The sequence below is a fragment of the Notamacropus eugenii genome, chromosome 4 (assembly GCF_028372415.1).
Source record: "Notamacropus eugenii isolate mMacEug1 chromosome 4, mMacEug1.pri_v2, whole genome shotgun sequence".
NCBI lineage: Eukaryota > Metazoa > Chordata > Mammalia > Diprotodontia > Macropodidae > Notamacropus > Notamacropus eugenii.
The window spans coordinates 412,333,230-412,356,248 of NC_092875.1; positions in this window are offsets into that span (position 1 = coordinate 412,333,230).

Consider the following 23,019-nt stretch of genomic DNA (forward strand, 5'->3'; position numbering starts at 1 on the left):
AGGCAAGAGAAGGCACATTGATTTGCAGAAGCCAATCACCACTACTGGACAAACAACTCAAAAAACACATGCCCTAATGATGGAGAGGCTCGATTAGCCCATCTCCATAAGCAAAGAAAAGTAATGCAGTATTATAGAAAGAGAACTGGATTTAGACTCTCATTATTTGAATTGTTTCTTGGCTCCACCACCTATTAGATATGTGACCGCGATTGAACTATTTTATTCTCATCTGTAAAATAGGGATAATTCTATATTACAGTGCACTTCACTAGACTGCTGGAAAGAAAGTTCTTTACATACTCTGAAATAGTGTATAAATGTGAACTATTATGTTCACAGACATTATACAGCTAAGTTCCAATTAGTACAAACAATAAATCCTGTGAAGTGACTACATGTATTTGAAGATACAATTACAAAAAATATGGCAATTGGTTCAAGCCCAATGGAAATATGCTCGGGCAGCTAGGTGGCACAATGGATGGAGTGCAGGGCCTGGAAGTAGCCTAGTCCACATTTGAACACCTCTGATAGTTTAAAATGTCTTCCTTGCATTGAATCCAAATATATCACCCAATAACTTCTAATTGTGTCTCTGACCTCTCTGGAGCCACACATAACAGTTCTAAGGCATTTTCCATATGATTTTATTTCAAATAACCAAATCCTGCTGTCATGCATTACCCATCCATTTCCCACGCAATCTCTTCCCCACCAAACTTTTTCCCCCTTAAGCTAAACATCCTTAGCATTTTCTAAACAATCCTCATATGATATGACTTCAAATCCCTCTACTATCCTGTTCACTATGTTTTGGATAAACTTTAACATGTCCATGTGTTTCCTAAAATATAGAGTTCTGATCAGAACACAATGTTTCAACTATCATCTTATCAACATGGAATATAGTGAACAATTGGTTTTTATATTTTTTAGAAATATAGCCCATGATGGGCAGGCGTAGCACAGCTTTAACTTACATTGAAAGGGCATCCACCAAAAACACAGAGGTCCTTTGTACATGAACTGTTTTTAGACCATGCCTCTTTCATTCTATTCTTATATAGTTTGTTATTATTTGTATAATAAAATATTTTATACACATTATGAAATAAAATGTTTTTAAATCTATTGTTCTAAGTTCCATCTTGTTCGATTCAGCCCATAATTATAGCCTCTTATGATCTTCAAATTCCCATTCTTTGTACCCCATATGTTAGGTACCACTCTCATTTCTGTGACAACTAAAAAATTCATAATAATAGCATCTGTATTCATCTAAGTCATTCCTAAAAATATTTGACAGTAAAAGATTGAGAACATAGTGTTACATTACACTATCATAGAAACCTCCCTTTATCTTAGTGTTTGGTCATTAGAACAATTGAAAATAGAACTAACTATATTATCATACTTCCTGAACAAATCTATCTTGACCTAAGAAATATTATGAAAGGCTATGTCAAATGCCTCCTGAAATACTATCTCTATTTCATTTACCTGATTGGTTTAATAAAATTTCATAAAATCTGATTATTGAAAAGCCATCTGTTTCAAACTTTGCTTGAATGAGAATTCCCTCTAATGCAAATTTGTGCGATACTTCAGTGGAGCCATTGACCCATTCGCATATTCTCATCCTGTATGCATCTGCTAAAGATATGCTCCACACACTGAAAAGCCTTGCAGTACTTCTTTTACTATTCCATGGGCACCATCACAGCACCCTGTCTGTCTTGTTTTTATTACTTGTCCTTACTGCATCACCTGCCCACTTCTATTTCTATTCATACCAGACCCACATCAATATTTTTTAGCCCATTCCTTCTGTGCAAATCTAGCAATCCACTAAAAACCAAACCAAACCAAAAAGGAAATGAGATTAGGTTGACATGATTATTTTCTCAAAGATTGACAGTAGCATCTCGTTTCTTAGTCTTCATACTTCTCTATCTTTCCATAGCACTCAAAATAGACGCCTACTCCCTCTTGCTGGATATTCTTTTCTTTCTCGGCTTCTGTGACACTGCTACATCCTTGTCTTCTTTTGGTCTGTTCCTCCTCAATGCTTTTTTTTCTGGTTGATCATTCATTTAATGACTTCTGTGCTTACCTGACCTTTGAGGCTATGCCTTGGGTGCTCATGTCTTCCATTGCTACATACATACTCTCTTTTGATGATCCTATGATTTAATTATTACATTTATACAAATGACTCTCAATACTATATTTCCAGCTTGAATTCTCTGTCCCCAAAATCCAGTCCAGTTCCATTTTGTATTATCCATATTTTTACATACCTCATTAATTGCATGTTGTCTCTCCTACTAGAATGTGAACTCCTTAAGTGAAGGAACTGTGTTTTTGCCTTTGTGTTCCTAGTATTTAGCACAAGACCTATAATATAAGTGTTTAACAAATTCTTGTTCATGGAACATCTTTACCTGGTCTGAGGACTTGCATCACTCACTACAAAAGATCAAGGGTTATTATCAAAGAGGGGTGCACAATGACTACCCAGCACCTACTGCTCTTCTCTCTTCTCCCCATAGTAAACTTATCTATAAGCATATTTCATTCTCATTCTTGCTTCCAGAATACTTTCTCCCTTGTTCCCCTCTTTATTTGGACACACAAACACCCAACTTCACCATGGTTCGGTGGAAAGATTCCTGGATTTGGAGTTGGAGGACATAAATTCAAATCTCCTATTTATTCCCTGTGTAACATTGAACAATTCACTCTATTTCTTTGGGTTTCAATTTCTTCACCTGAAAACAGGGGAAGGTGGTGTATGGATTAAATATATTTTAACGTCCCTTCCACCTCCAAACCTATGACCCTTCATCTTTTTATTTCACATTCTTTCCATCTTTGGATACTCCTTGTTACCTAATTTTTTCCTTAATACATCTGATTTAGCACTCTCTCCAAAGCAAGTTGCTCTTTCATTTCAAATCTATGTTTCATGTTTTCCACCTTTTCCCAAAGTCATTTATTAAGCATGATATGCCTATTATAGACAAGATATTGGACTAGGCACTATTCTAACCATTGCTGTTATTTACTCCTCTCCAGGACACTCAGTCTCCTCTCCCCCTTCCCAATATTTTCTATCTAAACCACAAGGCCAGCAGTTGGAGCTAGCTCATTCTCTCTCTATTCCACAATGTCATTTTTATTCCCTCTCATTGCCACTATCCCCCAGCAATCACCATTAAAATGTTGTTCATCCTGTCTAGATCTCCGTTGCTGTCATCAATAGATCTTCAGGTCACTCTTCCTCCTCTCTAACAAGATCTATGATCACAACCTTCTTTTGCACTGTGACTTCTGAACCCTTTGAATATCCTAGCCTCCTAGTCCTTCAGCCTCCTCCACTCCCATGATCCCAGTCTCCAGTCTACCTTAATCATGTACATAGCTGCAATCATACTTAAGAGCCAAAGGAATTGTTCCCTCAAATTTGATGTTCTTAATTCTTTGAATACTTTATCTGGATTTCCCCCTTGCCCTATCATTCCTTATTATTTTATTATGCCTCTTTTTATACATTCTATATCTCTAGGAGTAAGCTGTAAGCATCTTGAGCCTCAGAGACTGCACCATGTTTATGCCTAGCAACTAGTTTAGCATTTGGTTCATTGACAGCACTTAATGTTTATTGAATCCCTGGCTTCAGGAAGAGATGGGAAGGCGAAGGATGGTTGTGAGGGTAGGGTGGGGAGAAAAGAGAAATAAAACATAAAGTGCCTAGAAATGAATCAGAAGTGAGTCAAAAAGACAGCAAGGAGAATGTAGTTTTTTTTCATAGGAAGGAAGATAAGAACATTTAAGAGAGAAATTTGAATGAATTCAACAAAGAAGAAAATAAAAAGAAAGAGAACACATAGATAAGTTAATGAAAAAGCCAGATAAGAATAAATGAGAATATTGAATTGGAAAATTTTCTATGATAATATAATAAAATATTCATAACAATAAAAATAAGACATATGATAAAAGATCATATTTATTGCTTGATGTGTATGTGCTTCCTTTTCCTGATACAACTGTGAGCTACTTAGGAAAAGTGATCATGATTTATATTTCTTATAATTCTCCATAGTGCCTACACAAGTTATGATGGCTAGTGCTCAGCTGACAAATATTGCCTCCCATCATTCTTCTCCAACTGATGTAAGAAATTGATTTCTCCATCAACCTGATGTGTTGTACCTTTCCTTTTCCCCTTTTATCAAATCTTACCTGTCTTGTGTCTTACTCCATCCAGGCTTTGATAACTAACTGCTTACTTAGTTCAACTTATTTTATCAAAGAAACTGCAGTATTAAATTAAATAATCACTAAAGGAATTTCCATTTACTGATAGCATTGCAATATTAATATTCAGTGATTTCATTCAAAAGATGCCATCATTTGGAAGCTTTAGGCAGAATGGCTGTAGAGGAATCATTTTGATACAAGGAAACCTTCTGTCTCCCTCTCCAGTCTTAATATAAAGATAATAGAAGGCCTATTTCACCTGTAAGTCAAGTCCTGAGAAAGGATTAAGGATGCACTTTCATGGATATAAAAGAATTTTTCTGATACTATAATAATCTCCCCTTCCTCAGGTGATCATACTGCCATCTACTGTGTGGAATCACTACTGATAAGCAGCTATTCTTATTGATATGCTCAACTACATTTCAGGACCTGGGGGAATGGCCATCATGGCATTATGCCCATGTGTAGGGAGCAAAATATTATGAAGGGTAATATTATGGAACTATAGCTGATGAAAACAAACTGGCTGTTTAATTTCTTGTCATCGTTTATGGTATAGCTACATTCCCTAACCAGAGAATTATGACCTTCAATTATCAATATGTTTCTCTGAACACAGCTCTTATGACAAGATAGAATTGATTTTTTTTTTTTTGCCATTTCCATGGAATAACTAAAGTTGATGTATGGTGGAGAGAAAGGAATATAGGCATTTGTAATCATTATGTATGTATGCAAATCGTTTTGAAGAAAATTCATTATTAGGGAGAAAAAACACACTTTAGCTATGTCAATAATTAATCAATCAAAAATAATTTGTGGATGGAGCCAAGATAGCAGAGTAGAAAGACAGACATATGCTGGCTGTCCCCACACAGCCCATAAATATCTGTAGAGAGGGACTCTCAACAAATTTTGGAGCAGCAGAAGTGGAGAACAACAGAGTGGAGATTTCCAGCACAGGGTGACCTGAAAGGACCATGGGAAATGTCTGTTGCACCGAGGGCTGAGCTGAGCCCAGCCCAGCCTTGGCCACATGGCTTGCTGCTGGCAGCTCACAAACAGACCTCTGGGTGGAATCTCTAGTCACAGTACCAGCAGTTCACAGATCCCTCAACCCACAGAGGCCGAAGGTCAGTGACAGGGTTTTTTCAGATGTCTGGGAAGGGAGAAGGGCCTTCTCATAGCTCTAGCCTCAGGCAGCGGCCACAGAGGCCACATCTCGGCAGGCGACAGCAGTTCCCACAGCAGCCCCTACAGCAGCCTGCATCCATTGTTGTATAGTAAAACCCCTGGGGGCACTGAGGAGCTGATTGTTACCTCAGCCCTGTGTAGAGGCCCTGAGGCAGCTGATCTTTGTCTCACACCAAATGGCAGCCCTGCCTCTGTAGCTTATCTGAATCTCAGCCCCCAGTGCTGGCTTGGTGGAACTGGAGGCCAGGTGGTTGTGGAGAGGAAACTACTACTCACAGATTCTGGGCACAAAAGTTTCTTGTTGCTCCCAGACCAGTGTACACACTTGACTGTGCCACCTTGGAAGAACTGAGATCTTACAGATCCCTAGGGTATACCCTACTCTTGACAAAGGACCCAAAATTCAGGTAACTGGTTGGGAAAATGCTCAAAAAAGGGGGAAAAATAAGGTTATAGAAGGTTACTTTCTTGGTGAACAGATATCTTCTCTCATCTTTTCAGATGAGGAAGAACAATGCTTACCATCAGGGAAAGACATAGAAGTCAACGCTTCTGTATCCCAAAAATCCAAAATAAATATTCAGTGGACTCAGGCCATGGAAAAGCTCAAAAAGGATTTTGAAAATCAAGTAAGAGAGGTGGAGGAAAAATTGGGAAGAGAAATGAGAGAGATGCAAGAAAATCATGAAAAGTAGGTCAACACCTTGGTAAAGGAGACCCAAAAAAATGTTGAAGAAAATAACACCTTTAAAAATAGGCTAACTCAATTATCAAAAGAGGTTCAAAAAGTCAATGAGGAGAAGAAGGCTTTAAAAAGCAGAATTAGCCAAATGGAAAAGGAGATTCAAAAGCTCACTGAAGAAAATAGTTCTTTAAAAATTAGAATGGAACAGATGGAGGCTAACGACTTTATGAAAAACCAAGAAATCACAAAATAAAACCAAAAGAATGAAAAAATGGAAGATAGTGTGAAATATCTCACTGGAAAAACAACTGACCTGGAAAACAGATCGAGGAGAGACAATTTAAAAATCATGGGACTACATGAAAGCCATGATCAAAAAAGAGCCTAGACATTATCTTTCATGAAATTATCAAGGAAAACTGCCCTGAGATTCTAGAACCAGAGGGCAAAATAAGTATTCAAGGAATCCACTGATCACCTTCTGAAAGAGATCCAAAAAAGGAAACTCCTAGGAACATTGTGGCCAAATTCCAGAGTTTCCTGGTCAAGGAGAAAATATTGCAAGCAGCTAGAAAGAAGCAATTTAAGTATTGTGGAAATACAATCAGGATAACACAAGATCTGGCAGCTTCTACATTAAGGGATTGAAGGGCGTGGAATAGGATATTCCAGAAGTCAAAGGAACTAGGACTAAAACCCAGAATCACCTACCCAGCAAAACTGAGTATAATACTTAGGGGGAAAAATGGTCTTTCAATGAAATAGAGGACTTTCAAGCATTCTTGATGAAAAGACCAGAGCTGAAAAAAAAATTGATTTTCAAACACAAGAATCAAGAGAATGAAAAGGTAAACAGCAAAGAAAAATCATAAGGGACTTACTAAAGTTGAACTGTTTACATTCCTACATGGAAAGACAATATTTGTAACTCTTGAAACTTTTTTCAGTATCTGGGTAGTTAGTGGGATTACACACACACACACACACAGAGCGAGAGAGAGGCAGAGAGCACAGGGTGAATTGAATAGGATGGGATCATATCTTTAAAAATGAAATTAAGGGGTAAGAGAGAAATACATTGGGAGGAGAAAAGGAGAAATGGAATGGGGCAAATTATCTTTCATAAAAGAGGTGTAAAAGACTTTTCAGTGGAGGGAAAAAGGGGAGAGGTGAGAGAAAAAACATGAAGCTTACTCTCATCACATTTGAGTAAAGGAAGGAATAAAATACACACTTATTTTGGTATGAAAACCTATCTTACAATACAGGAAAGTGGGGGAGAAGGGGATAAGCAAAGTGGGGGGAGGGGGTGATGGAAGGGAGGGTAGTGGGAGGATGGAGCAATCAGAAGTTAACACTCTTGGGGAGGGACAGTATCCAAAGAGAGAATAGAAGAAATGGAGGGCAGGATAGGATGGAGGGAAATATAGTTAGTCTTACACAACATGGCTATTATGGAAGTCATTTGCAAAAGTACACAGATATGGGCTATATTGAATTGCTTGCCTTCCCAATGAGGGATGGGTGGGGAGAGAGAGAGGAAGAGAAGTTGGAACTCAAAGTTTTAGGAACAATTGTTGAATATTGTTCTTGCATACAACTAGGAAATAAGAAATACAGGTAATGAGGTACAGAAAGTTATCTTGCCCTACAGGACAAAAGAGAAGATGGGGGTAAGGGAAGGGAGGGATGTTAGAAGGGAGGGCAGATTGTTGATAAGGGTTATTAGAATGCTTGGCATTTTGGGGTAGGAGGAGGGGAGAAATGGGGAGAAAATTTGGAACTCAAAATTTTGTGGAAATGAATGTTGAAAACTTAAATAAATTTAAATACAAAAAAAGGAATTTGTTATGGACGTATTATGTGCTAGGTGCTGGTGGACCAAGAAAAACAAGGAAAACAAACCAAACAATCCCTGCTCTTGAGCAGCTGACATTCTATCTTCAAAACAAAGGTTATTACAAATTACCCTATTGTTTACAAATATGTTATATCTTAGAGATGTTTAATCAAATTCTAAGTGAGTTTTATTTTTTGCTTGGGGGGGTAGGGAAGAGGGACCCCAAAACTATGATTTCACTGGCATATATTTAACACTGTATATCAGGCACTGTACTAAGTACTTGGGATACAAAGAAAAGTTTAAAAAAAAATGGTCTCTGCCCCCATCCCAAAGACCTCACATTCTAATAGAGACAAAACGCAAAAAAAAAAAAAAATTTACACACAGAAACACACACACACACACAGCCTTTTAACTGGGCTCTATACCAAAATTAGGAATATATGCAAAAGGTACTAATTGGTCAAATCATGAGCTTTTCTTCCTGGTGGCAATTGAGGGAAGATATGTTGTGACCCTCAAGGTGAGGCACTGGGCTCATATCCTGGTACTGGCTGGTATTTGTCCTATAAATAAGCAGCATCTCGTGTTGCTTTGTTTCTTTGGATCTGTTCTTTCTGCTCTACAATGAGTGTGGATGATGGAACAAGCTACTACCCTTGTGAGTTTTGTGAATTTTGAAAGGTTGGAATAGCCAGCAGACATCCAAGAAATAGAGTCTATACTAGAGTTTACTAGCCATCAAGACTAGTAAGTGCAGTTGGTAGGATCCAGTCCAGCAACAAATCAAACAAATAATTCAGACATTATATCCCTCAGCAAGGGAGTGATATATAGAGTGGCTCTATCACTTCTAGAAGTGACCTTGGTGAAATGAATGTATCAGCCACTTTAAGGGTAAGCCCACTTTCCCCAGGGACCAAGGTGGTAGAGGAAGGAGTAAATCTTTATTCAAGGGGATTTTTTTTTTTTTGTTCTTTTGGTTCTTGCTGTATCTTTTCAGCAAATATCCCCTTGAAAAAGTGAATAGATGTTAATTCATGTTATTGGAGGAGAAACACCAGAATGAAACCTCAAGTCAATAGCATTAGAAAGACAACCACATTCCCTCAGGAGTACCCTCTTGAACCCTGTAAGGGAAATGAACCATCTAAGCTCCACAGATTCAACCTGCTATTGTGGATTGGAAAAATAGGTCCAGAGATTCATCACAGAAATAAGAAGATAAGAAATAAGAAAAAACAGCTTTATCATAAGTTGGACTTTTACTTGGAAGATCCTTACAACTTCATCCCTCTGGCTCTCTGTCAGTGAGTCACTTGTATTTGCTTATTTTTAAAATATTCCTGGGGATTCTATATAAATAACTGAAGACTTAGAAGGGTACAGAAGGACTAAAGCAGTTTATAGGTCAACCCACAAACACGTACTTCTAAATACATTGTTTCTACATTGGAATGATGTTGATTTAGCAGAAATTCATCCCAGTCTTGATTCTGGAACAGAAATTGTTCATGCAAGCTTTGCATGTGAACCATTCTTTCTTAGGAATCAACCTCACTTAGTTGCACTGCTGCCATTTCATTTAAATCCATGAGGTGGCGGGGGGAGAAATCACACTTCTATGCTGTTGCTTTGACTCTATTGTCCTCTATCACTAAATTTCACCAGACTCTCCAGTGTCTTTTGCATAAAATGTTGATTTTCTTGATTTTAAAGCTTTTCACCATTATCCTTAGTCTACATCACCTTTGGAGAGTTTATGATCCTGTTGTAGACCAACCTTCAATATGTTCTTGTTTTTCCCTCTACCTCTTAACTCCAGACCTTCCATGCCCTCCTCACATGTTAAAAAAAAATACTACCTTAGTCTCATTTCTCATTGTAAACTCCAAACTCTTAATAGCTCTGATGGGAGTAGAAGAACAAATATTTATTAGGTGTTGTCTACAGAGCTCTGGGATTCAAATGGAAGGGATTCAAAGACAGTGTCTATACTTAAGGGAGCTTGCATTCTAATGGGGGAGACAAGACACATAGAGGAGTGGTGGGCAAGGAGATGAACCTTGGCCTGGAAAGCTCTAGTGATGATGACTGGCAGTAGACTTGCAAACCTCATTCAAGAAATGATAGGGGCAGAGCCAAGATGGCGGAGTGAAAGCAACGACTCACCTAAGCTCCTGGACAAACTCCTCCGGATATCTCTGAAAGGAGAATCTGACCAAACTTTGAAGGTACGGAATCCAGTGGGTGACAGACTTTGACAGATTCGGAGCCCAGGTTAGACTGGAAGGTCCGCGGGAAGGATCTGTTCCGCAGGGGTGAGCCCCAGCGCACAGGGCAGCGTGGTCAGCGCAGCAGGGCGGAAGGGACCTGAGAAGCCCGAGAGTAGCGGGCGGAACCTGCGGAGCAGGAGACCAGCCAAACCGAGCCGGTGAAAGCCGCTGAGTGCCAGATATCAGCGCAGCAGCCCTTGAAACCTTCAGCCTGAAGACTAAACTTCGGTAAGTCACCTACTTGAACTTCCGGGAGACAGGATGGCGGAGTGATCAGTAAATGCTCTCTCCTACCCCCTGATGTCCATGAAAGAACCATAAAATATTTCCCCAGAAAAATCCTGGATCAGCGGGAACAGCAGAAGGGGACAAATAGTCTCATAACACCAGAGGCTAGGAAAATAGCAAAGGGGGATTTTTCCTACTGTGGTGGAGGCAATCCGGAAGGACAGAGGACCCAGGGCAGAGAAAATTCGCACTGAGACCCAGGCAAGCCTCAGCACCAGGAGATGAGCCCCAGGAGGGGCGGGAACACGCATTAGCATCTAGGCATGCCCCAGACCTTCAGGGGAAAAGGGAAGACAATAGGGAAGCTGGGATCACCATCCCCTGACCTTGCTTTTGCCTCAGGTCAGCTGAGGAGATCTCCTGTGAGCAGACCACCCCTCCCACACACCTAACAAGCTAACCCCAGGGTTGATCTGGGAAACAAAAAACAAAAACCTGCTTTTAGCTTCTACACACATCAGCTCAACACAAAGTTCTGTACCTTCTGACTGAAAGAACCAGAAGCTACAACACTCAGCCAACATCATGAATCGGAAAAAGCAGACGAAAAGTGAAAAAACCATAGAATCTTTCTATGGGGATAAGGACCAAAACACAAACACCAAAGCGGTCAGAGCTGAGACTGTACTTCTATCTGAAACTTCAGAAGGGACTATGAATTTCTCGCAAGCACAACTAGATTACCTGGAACAGCTGAAGAACGCAATAGAAGAAAAACTGGCCAATGATTTTAAAATTATAAAAAAAGAATTCACTGATGAGAACATCACTTTGAAAAGGAAAATTGAACAAATGGAAAAGGAAGTTCAAAAATTAACTGGAGAAAATAATTCCCTAAAAGGAAGAGTTAATCAAACGGAAAAGGAAACCCAAAACCTAATTGGGAAAATTGATCAAATGGAAAAGGAAACACAAAACCTAACTGGGAAAATTGGTCGAATGGAAAAAGAAGTACAAAAATTAAATGGAGAAAATAGCTGCTTAAAGGGAAAAATTGGTCAGATGGAAAAGGAGATGCAAAAGTTAACTGAAGAAAACAATACGATGAAGATTAGAATTGGGCAAGTAGAAACTAATGACTCAATGAGGCAACAAGAATCAGTCAAAAAAAATCTAAAGAATGAAAAGATAGAAGAAAATGTAAAATATTTAATTGGAAAAACAACTGACCTAGAAAATAGATCCAGGAGAGAAAATTTAAGAATTATTGGCCTGCCAGAAACCCATGATGAAGAAAAGAGTCTGGACAATATCTTCCAGGAAATCATCAAGGAAAACTGCCCAGAAGTACTAGACTCAGAGAGCAAAATAGTCATCGAAAGAATCCACCATTCCCCTCCCGAAAGGGATCCCAAACTCAAAACCCCAAGAAATATCATTGCCAAATTCCAGAGCTATCAAGTGAAGGAGAAAATGCTACAAGCAGCCAGAAAGAAACAATTCAAATATCAAGGACATACAGTCAGGATCACACAGGACCTTGCAGCTTCTACATTAAAAGATCGAAAGAATTGGAACCCAATATTCCATAAGGCAAAGGAGTTGGGACTTCAACCAAGGATCAACTACCCAGCAAAGTTCAGCATAACATTTCAGGCAAGGAGAAAGTCATTCAACGAAATAAGGGATTTCCAGAGCTTCCCGACCAAAACACCAGAACTCAATAGACAATTTGATCTTCAAGTGCAGGTCTCCAGAGAATCATAAAAAGGTAAACAGGGGGGAAAAAACGAAAACAAAAACTTGCTACTCAATTAGGGCAAACTGTTTACCTCCCTATAAGAGAAGATGATACCTGTTAATCTTGAGAACTGTGCCGCTATTATGCCAAAGGGATATATGTAGAGGGAACGGGTATAAAGTAAATGGTGTCATGTCAAAAATATGATTTAAGTATGAGAAGGGATTGTAATAGGAGGTGTGAAAAGGAGGAAGCAGAAAATGGCAAATTACATCACAGGAAGAAGTACAAAACTATAGTAGAGGGAAGGAGGGGAGGGAAATGAGCATTGTTTGAGAGGTACTCTCATCTGATTTGTTTAAAGGAGGGAACAATAATCTTAAGTAGATAATCCTAACTAGCTCTATAGGTAGTAGGAGGGGAAGGGGGAAGAAAGGGGAGGGTGGCTAAAAGGGAGGGAAGAAGCAATAAGAGTAAAGGGGAGTAAAAGGGAGGGGGGGCTAAAAGAAGGAGGGGAAGGCTGCAGGAGGAGGGGGAGAAAAGTGAATACTATTGAGGAGGGGAAGGGAGACGGGAGAGCTAAAAGCACAAATGGTGGGAAATAGGATGGAGGGAAATACATAGATTGTAATCATAACTGTGAATGTGAATGGAATGAACTCTCCCATAAAACGGAGATGGATAGCAGAATGGATTAAAAGCCATAATCCAACAATATGCTGCTTACAAGAAACACATTTGAAATGGGGGGATACACATAGGATAAAGGTCAAAGGATGGAGCAGAATATATTGTGCTTCAGCTCATGTAAGAAAGGCAGGAGTAGCAATCCTAATCTCAGACAAAGCAAAAGCAGAAATAGATCTAATCAAAAGGGATAAGGATGGAAACTATATAATGCTAAAAGGCCCCATAGACAATGAAGCAATATCATTACTAAACATGTATGCTCCAAGTGGTATAGCATCCAAATTCTTAGAGGAGAGATTGGGGGAGTTGAAGGAAGAAATTGATAGCAAAACTATACTAGTGGGGGACCTCAACCTCCCCCTCTCTGAACTCGATAAATCTAACCTCAAAATAAACAAGAAAGAGGTTAAGGAGGTAAATAAAACTCTGGATAAGGTAGATATGATAGATCTTTGGAGAAAATTAAATGGGAACAGAAAGGAATATACATTTTTCTCAGCAGTACATGGAACATTTACAAAAATTGACCATGTACTAGGACATAAAAATCTCACAATCCAGTGCAGAAAGGTAGAGATAATCAATGCATCCTTTTCAGATCATAATGCATTAAAAATTACATGTAATAAAAGGCCATGGAAAGAGAAACCAAAAATCAATTGGAAACTAAATAATCTAATTCTAAAGAAGGGTTGGGTTAAAGAAGAAATCATAGAAACAATCAACAATTTCATTCAAGAGAATGACAATAGTGAGACAACATACCAAATCTTATGGGATACTGCAAAAGCAGTTATTAGGGGAAGTTTTATATCTTTGAATGCTTACATAAATAAAATAGAGAAAGAGGAGGTCAATGACTTAGGCTTGCAGTTGAAAAAGCTAGAAAAAGAACAAATTGAAAATCCCCAAGTAAATACCAAATTAGAAATACTGAAAACCAAAGGAGAGATTAATAAAATTGAAATTAAGATAACCATTGAATTAATAAATAAAACCAATAGTTGGTTTTATGAAAAAACCAATAAAACTGATAAACCTTTGGTCAATCTGATTAAAAAAAGAAAGAAGAAAATCAAATTACTAATATTAAAAATGAAAGGGGTGAACTCACCTCCAATGAGGAGGAAATTAAAACAATAATTAGAAACTACTTTGCCCAACTTTATGCCCACAAATTCGATAATCTAAATGAGATGGATGAATATTTTAAAAAATACAAATTGCCCAGATTAACAGAAGAGGAAGTTGAATACTTAAACAACCCCATCTCAGAAAAAGAAATTGAACAAGCCATCAATGAACTCCCTAGGAAAAAATCTCCAGGGCCAGATGGATTCACAAGTGAATTCTATCAAACATTTAAAGAACAGTTAATTCCAATACTATATAGACTATTTTTGAAAATTGGGGAAGAAGGAGTCCTCCCAAATTCTTTCTATGATACAAATATGGTTTTGATACCCAAACCAGGAAGAGACTAAACAGAGAAAGAAAATTATAGACCAATTTTCCTAATAAATATAGATGCAAAAATTTTAAATAAGATTTTAGCAAAACAAATATAGCATCTTATCACGAGATTAATACATTATGATCAGGTAGGATTCATACTAGGATTACAGGGCTGGTTCAATATTAGGAAAACTATTAGCATTATCGATCACATCAACAACAAAGCTAACAAAAACCACATGATTATCTCAATAGATGCAGAAAAAGCTTTTGACAAAATACAACACCCATTCCTACTAAAAACACTGGAGAACGTAGGAATAAAGGGAACTTTCCATAAAATAATAAGCAATATCTATCTAAAACCTTCAGCAAGCAGTATATGCAATGGGCATAAGCTAGATGCATTCCCAATAAGATCAGGGGTGAAACAAGGATGTCCATTATCACCACTATTATTCAATATGGTACTAGAAATGTTAGCTGTAGCAATTAGACAAGATAAAGATATTCAAGGAATAAGAATAGCCAAAGAAGAAACTAAGTTATCACTCTTTGCAGATGATATGATGATTTACCTAGAGAATCCCAGAGATTCAAGTAAAAAATTACTTGAAATAATAAACAACTTTGGCAAAGTTGCAGGTTACAAAATAAACCCACACAAATCTTCTGCGTTCCTATATATTAGCAACAAAGTCCAACAGGAAGAGAAAGAAAGAGAAATCCCATTTAAAGCTAGGGTAGACAGTATAAAATACTTAGGAGTTTACCTGCCAAAACAAACCCAGGGATTATATGAAGACAATTACAAGACACTTTTTGCACAAATAAAGTCAGATTTAAGTAAGTGGAAAAACATTAGTTGCTCATGGGTAGGCCGTGCTAACATAATATAAATGACAATTCTACCTAAATTAATTTACTTATTTAGTGCCATACCAATTAAACTATCAGACAATTATTTTCTAGAGCTGGATAAAATAATATCAAAATTCATATGGTAAAACAAAAGGTCCAGAATATCAAAGGGACTAATGAAAAGAAATGCTTCGGAAGGTGGCCTAGCGCTACCAGACCTCAAACTGTACTATAAAGCAGCAATTATCAAAACCACTTGGTATTGGCTAAGAAACAGAGAGGTAGACAAGTGGAATAGACTTGGCACTCAAGATGCAGTAGGCAAGGAATATAGCAACCCTCTGTTTGATAAACCCAAGGACCCCCGCTTCTGGGATAAGAACTCATTGTTTGACAAAAATTGCTGGGAAAACTGGATAACAGTGTGGTGGAAATTAGGCATAGACCCATACCTGACACCGTACACAAGAATAAAGTCCAAATGGGTACATGATTTAGGTATAAAGATTGATACCATGAATAAACTGGAGAAGCAAGGAATAGTGTATTTATCAGATCTATGGAGAAGGGAAGAATTCTTTACTAAAGGAGAGATAGAAAGCATTATGAAATGCAAAATGGATAACTTTGATTACATTAAACTGAGAAGTTTTTGCACAACCAAACCCAATGCAACCAAAATCCAAAGGGATGTAGTAAATTGGGAAAGAATTTTTACAGCTAAGTTCGGGGATAAAGGCCTCATTTCTAGAATATATAGAGAACTGACCCAAATGTATAATCATACAAGTCATTCCCCAATTGATAAATGGTCAAAGGATATGAACAGGCAATTTTCAGAGGAAGAAATTAAAGATATCTATAATCATATGAAAAAATGCTCTAAATCACTATTGATTAGAGAGATGCAAATCAAAACAACTCTGAGGTACCACATCACACCTATAAGATTGGCAAACATGACAGAACAAGAAAATGATAAATGCTGGAGAGGATGTGGGAGAGTTGGAACACTAATTCATTGTTGGTGGAGCTGCGAGCGCATCCAACCATTCTGGAGAGCAATTTGGAACTATGCCCAAAGGGCTACAAAAATGTGCATACCCTTTGACCCAGCAATATCGCTTCTAGGACTATATCCCCAAGAGATCAAAAAAATGGGAAAGGGTCCCACATGTACAAAAATATTTATAGCAGCATTCTATGTAGTTGCCAAAAACTGGAAGTCAAGGGGTTGTCCATCAATTGGGGAATGGCTGAATAAATTATGGTATATGAATATAATGGAGTACTATTGTGCCATAAGAAATGATGAACAAGAAGACTTCAGAGAGGCCTGGAAGGACTTATATGACCTGATGCTGAGTGAAAGGAGCAGAACCAGGAGAACTTTGTGCACAGCAATGACCACAGTGTGCGAGAGTTTTTTCTGGTAGACTTGGAATTTTGTAATAACGCAAGAACTTCTTATAAAAAAAAAAAAATCCCAATGGTGGTTCTCAAGGCAAAATGCCTTCCACACTCAGAGAAAGAAATATGGAATACATTCGCAAAATGTAGCAGATCATGTTTGTGTATGTGTATGTGTTTGTGTATCATGTTTTGATTTGTTATATGATTTCTTTCATTTATTTTAGTCTGACTACATAGCATGACTATAGTGAAAATATACTCAATAAGAAAGTATATGTAGAACCTATAAGGATTGTATGCAGTTGTGGGGAGGGAGGGGGGTAGTGGGGGGTAGGTGTAGGGGGGATAAAATCCCAATTGTATGGCAGTGATTGTTAAACATTAAAAAATTAAAAAAAATTAAATTAAATTAAAAAAATAAAATAAAATAAAAATAAATTAAAAAAAAAAGAAATGATAGCTGAATTCAGTTGTTTTTCAATCATGTCAAACACTTCATGACCCCATCTGGGGCTTTCTGAGTAAAGATACTGGCGTGGTCTACCTTTTCTTTCTCCAGCTCATTTTACAGATGACTCAGAAGTAAGCAGGGCTAAGTGACTTGCCCAGGATCACACAGCTAGTAAGTATCTCTGGACACTGGGATTAGGTCTTCCTAACCCAGGCCCAGCTCTCTATTCACTATGTCACCTAGCTGCCCAAGGTAAAGTATGGCTGGGACCTTACTGAAGTAATGGCCAGCTGATGTGCTCTTTAATCAGGACAGCAGAACACTGTGATGGAATATTGGGATATGAAAGAATTAAAACCTCCACCACCTGGTTTCTGGTTTTAGGTGGGTGATGCTGCTGGTGAGATGACTGAGGGACAGGGAAATCAGGGTAGAGAAGTACAGCATAAAGAGAAAGAGATTAAGATCTAGGACACCTGAATCCTAGGGCTTATTTGATTACTAACTAGCTTTCTTACAATACTTAAACTTCTTTATCACTGACTCTCTTTCCTGTCCTAAATCTTAGAATGAATGACATGAGTTTCATCTGAAAAGGTTTGATATATTCTATGAAGAAGACAAACCCATCATCTGGGATAGAAAGGAAAGTACCTGGATGCAAGAGGAAAAAGGGAAAGCTACAGAAAACAGGGTAAGGAAAGAAAGAGAAGGATGAGGAAGCTAAAAAGTAGAAAAAATTGTTGATTTGTCTGTTCTGTCAAGAGGTAACTAAGTGGCAAAGTGGATACTCCAGCTCTGGGTCTGGAGTCAGGAAGACCTGAGTTACAATCTGGCCTCAGACGTTTCCTAGCTATGTGATCCTGGGCAAATCACTTCACCTTTTTTGCCTAAATTTCTTCAAGTATAAGATAAGGATAATAACACCATCTACCTCCCAGGTTGTTGTAAGGATCAAATAAGATGATATTTGTAAAGCTATTAGCAGAGGTACTTGAAAAAAACATCCTTGTTTTCTTCCTATAGAAGGTAGAAGAGTTTCTTGTGCAATACTGGCAGGATTGTAGTGTTTTTAGGTCTAGGATACTGTGAAGATGAGATAGTCTCCTACAGTTGTTGTGAGAGGAGGAGTCCAATGGAAGAACCCATACAAAGGGAGATTTCCTTGTGAAAATCCACTTCACAAAAGACAAGAACAGCTGTCCAGTAAGAGATTATGTAGTGAAGACTCTGATTATTAATTCAACTGACATGAACCCAAGGGACACATTGGCAGTAATTCAAATCTCATCCAGGGAAGTAAGTTGTTTGATGTGAGCTTCAGATCAGCCAAGACAAGGACTTTGGGGGATTCTGACATGAGAAAAAGGCCCAGAACTGCTGGCAGGACTTGTATGATTCTTTTTAGTAGGCCAAGGCCAAAGGGGGTGTTTATGGTCTTTGGGAAGGAAACAGTAGATCAAGAGATGCTGTCACTTGGTTGATTTTGTACTACAAATAAGAAATTAAAAGTAATGGTCTCACTGTGGGTTTTAATGGACAGAACAAATAGAAAACAGAACTGGTGTCTGGGAAGGAGAGTCACTCTTGCTGCTTTTTCTTTTAGGGATAGCAAGAGGGGAGTCAATAATTTGTTTGTTATTTCTCCGATCACTTGGGTATAACATTCGGTCAACTTCTTTGATAATCACCTATGGAAGGTGCCCCTCAGGAGTCAGAATGTAGATTCTCTCACTTGTTGTGAACAGACTTCATTACATTTCATTAGGCTCACACTTAGTTCTTATTCAGTAATTTTTATGAATCATGTCTGAATCTTTGTGACCCAATTTGGGGGTGTTTTTGGCAAAAATATTAGAGTCATTTGCATTTTATTCTCCAGCTCACTTTACAGATAAGGAAACTGAACCAAAGTGGAATGAGTGATTTGCCTAGGTCACACAGCTAGTAAGTGTCTGAGGCCAGATTTGAATTCACAGAGATGGATGGGTCTTTCTTACTCCAAGTCTAGCACTTTATCTACCACATCACCTAGCTACCCACACTGACTACTTAGCTATTATCAATGGAGCTGGGCCTCAGAACCACAGGATGATAAATAGGGTACAGGTAACAGGGCAAGCTGAGCATGGTCTGTATCCTATCTGGGGGAGATCATTTCCCTCTCCTGTTGTTCTCTGTAGGATATACTGAGCCTAGAGCTCTAGTAGCACCAAGGACTTAAATGTGATATGGTGGTCCCATCAGTGGATGGAGATAGAGGATCTGGGTTCAGTCAATCAATAAACATTTATTAAGCATCTACTATGTGCCAGGCATTGTGTTAAGTGCTGGGGATACGGAAAGAGCTTTGTGGAAGGCAGACCAACCAGCAAGCTATTACAATAGTCCAGGCATGAGGTGATAAGGACCTGCACCAGAGTGGTAGCAGTATCAGAGAAGAGAAGAGTGTGTTTGTGAGAGATATTTTGAAGGTAAAACTGACAAGTCTTGGCAACAGATTGGATATGGGGAATCAGGGAAGTTGAGGAGTTGAGGATGACACTTAGAATATAAACCTGAGTAACTGGGAAGATGTGATTTCCTCAATAGTAATAGGGAATTTCTTAAGTGGGGAAGGAGTTTTTTTTTTGGTTTGTTTTGGGGGGGAGAGGAGATATTGGGTCCAGTTTTGGATATTTTGTGCATAAGGTCCCAAATCTACCCTTTAGTAACTATATAACCTTGGACAAGTCACTTAGAATCCCTGGACCTCTTTCCTGACCTGTAAAATGAGACAGGTAGACTAGGTGACCTCTAAATGATCTTCCATTTTAAATCTATGATTCTATGTTATTTCCTTCCAACCCTTTACAACTTCATAGGTTGCTGTAGAGTGAGAACCTTGTGTGTTTCAACAATGAGAAATTCTTGCTGGACTATATACCCACAAGAATTTTATCAATGCAATGTTTATTCACAATTATCCTATGTGAGTTTGTGTAGGAACCACTGAGCTTTGAGCATTACTATAAAGGATATGGATATTATGTTGTAATTCTTAAAGATTCTTTGTGGGTCCTTCTAGCTTGTTTCTACTTAGTAGTAGCAGAGAGTTTGAGGACAAACATTGCTTCCAATTCTGCCCTCTGATTTCTGGGAGCCAAGATGGAGGAGTGAGGAGTAAATCACCATAGCTCTCTCATATTCACCACCAAACAGCAATAAAAATAGTACCCCAGAACAAGTTCTAGAACAGTGGAGCCAGTGGAAATGCAGGGTGGAGAAGTCTTTTAATCCAGGAGACAAGATTGGCAAGAAAGTTCTATCTCCCCCAGTTAAAAGGGAGCACATTCTAAGAGAGGAAGCATCCCAGGAAGCCAGTAGCAAGCCTCACTTCCACAAACTAGTGAGAGATCATGAACCCCATTGTAGTAGAGCAGGCAAATACCAACACCAGGAGCCCTCACTGGCTTCTGTATAGCAAGAGAAATTAACAGACACCAGCTCCAAGAATTACCACATGCTTCAATGAAGCCCCAGGCAAACACACATCCAGTAGTTTCAGTGTAGCCCTGGGACAATACAGAAACACCCCACTGAACCTCAGTACACATCAGACACCACCACTAGAACTGCAGTTCAGAACCAGGTAAGCTACCAGACCCCTATGACCTCCAGCAGCATGAATCACACCCCACCCCTCAACATAGTACCCAAAACAAGGATCCATGTAAGCCTCAGGGCAACATCAGTACATACCAGATAAACAGGCAGGATCTGTATTCACTGGCACAAGAAGCCTGAGACAGAGCCCCCTCCACCCTGGGAGCAAAGATAAAGTTTAAAAGAAAGGGAAAAGATTTTAAAAAATAAAACAAGACAAGTAAAACAACAAAAGTAGAATCTGACCATAGAAAGTGGTCTCTGGTGACAGGGAATTCCAAGACACAAAATCAGAAGAGAACATCAGTGTCAAAACACCTATGGTTAAAACCCCAAAGAAAAATGGGAAGTGATCCCAAGTCCAGAAATAACTCATGAAAGAGCTCAAAAAGAGTTTAAAAATCATATAAGAGAGGTAGAAGGAAAAAATGGTACTAGAAATGAGAGTGGTGTAAGAGAATTGTGAAAAATGTTAACAACTTAGGAAACTGATTAAGAAGTAGAATTGGCCAATAGAAAAAGAGACACAAAAATTTACTGAAGAAAACAACTGCTTAAAGGTCAAATGGAAAAGAAAGTGCAAAAGCTAATTGAGGAAAACAACACCTTAAAAGTTAGAATTTGGCAAGTGAAAGCTAATAACTCTAAGAGACATCAAGAATCAATCAAATAAAATCAAAAGAAGGAAAAAAATGAAAGAAAATGTAAAATGTCTCATGGAAAAACAACTGAAAATAGATCTAGAAGAGACAATATCAAAATCATTGGACTACTTTAAAACCATAATAAAAAGGAGGACCTGGACAGCATATTTCAAGAAATTAGCAAGGAAAACTGCCTGAGGTTCTGGAATCAGAGGTCAAAACAGACATTGAAAGAATCCACCTGTCACCTTAGGAAAGAGATCCCAAAATTAAAAACTCCAAAGAACATTATAGTCAAATTTCAAGACTATCAGGTCAAGGAAAAAAATGCTACAAGTGACCAGAAAGAAATAATTCAAATATCTGGTAGTCACAGTCATGATTACACAGAACTTGGCAGCTGCAACATTAAAGGATTAGAAGTCATGGAACATGATATTCCAACAAGCAAATGAGCTAGAACTACAACCAAGAATCATTTACCTGACAAAATTAAGCATAATACATCAATGGAAAAAATAGCCATTCAATGAAATAGAAGGATTTCAAACTTTCATAAGGAGAGGACCAGAACTAAACCAAAAATTGAACCTCCAACAGCAAGACTTAAGAGAAGCATAGACAGGTAAAGAGAGAAAATAAAACACAAGGGACTCAATAGAGCTAAACTATTTGTATGCCTATATGAGAAGATGATACTTACAAATCTTAAAAATTATATCACTAATAGTACAGCTAGAAGGAATATACATAGACAGGGGGTACAGATGTAAGATGAATTTGAGGGAGTGACATAAAGGGGGATGAAAAAGAGGAATACAATGGATACAGAAGGACGGGAGAGGTAGAATTGGGTAAATAATTTCACATGAAGAGGCATGAAAGACCTATTATAGTGGATGGGAAGATTAAAGAGTGGGCAATGAGTATTACTTGAACTTTATTCTCATCAATATTGGCTCAAAGAGAGAATAATATATACAATTAATTGAACATAGAAATCTATCTTATGCAACAGGGAAGTAGAATGGAGGGAGATCAATTAAAGGTGGGGTGGGGACTGAAAGGAGGGAAAGGAGGGAAGATCAAGGGAGGTGTTAGACAGAAGCAAAACACTGGTGAGGAGGGAGAGTGAAAGGAGAGAGGAAAAACAGAAGGAAGAATAGGATGGAAGGAAATACACAGTTAGTAATCATAACTGTGAATGTGAATGTGAATGGGATGAACTCTTCCATAAAATGGGAGTGGATCAAAAACCAGAATCCTACAATATGTTGTTTACAAGAAGCACATTTGAAGCAGAGAGACACGCATAGTGTAAAGGTAAGGAACTGGAACTAGATTTATTATGCTTCAGCTGAAGTAAAAAAGAAAAAAAAATCAGGAGTTGCAATCCTGATCTCAGACAACCTCTAAGAAAAAATAGACCTAATTAAATAGATAAGGAAGGAAATGCATCATCCTGCTAAAAGGTACCATAGGTAATGAAATAATATTAATGCTAAACATATATGCATCAAGTGGTATAACATGCAAATTCTTAAAGGAGGAGTTAAGTGAGTTACAGGAAGAAATAACAAAACTATACTAGTGGGCACCTCAACTTTCCTCTTTTAGAACT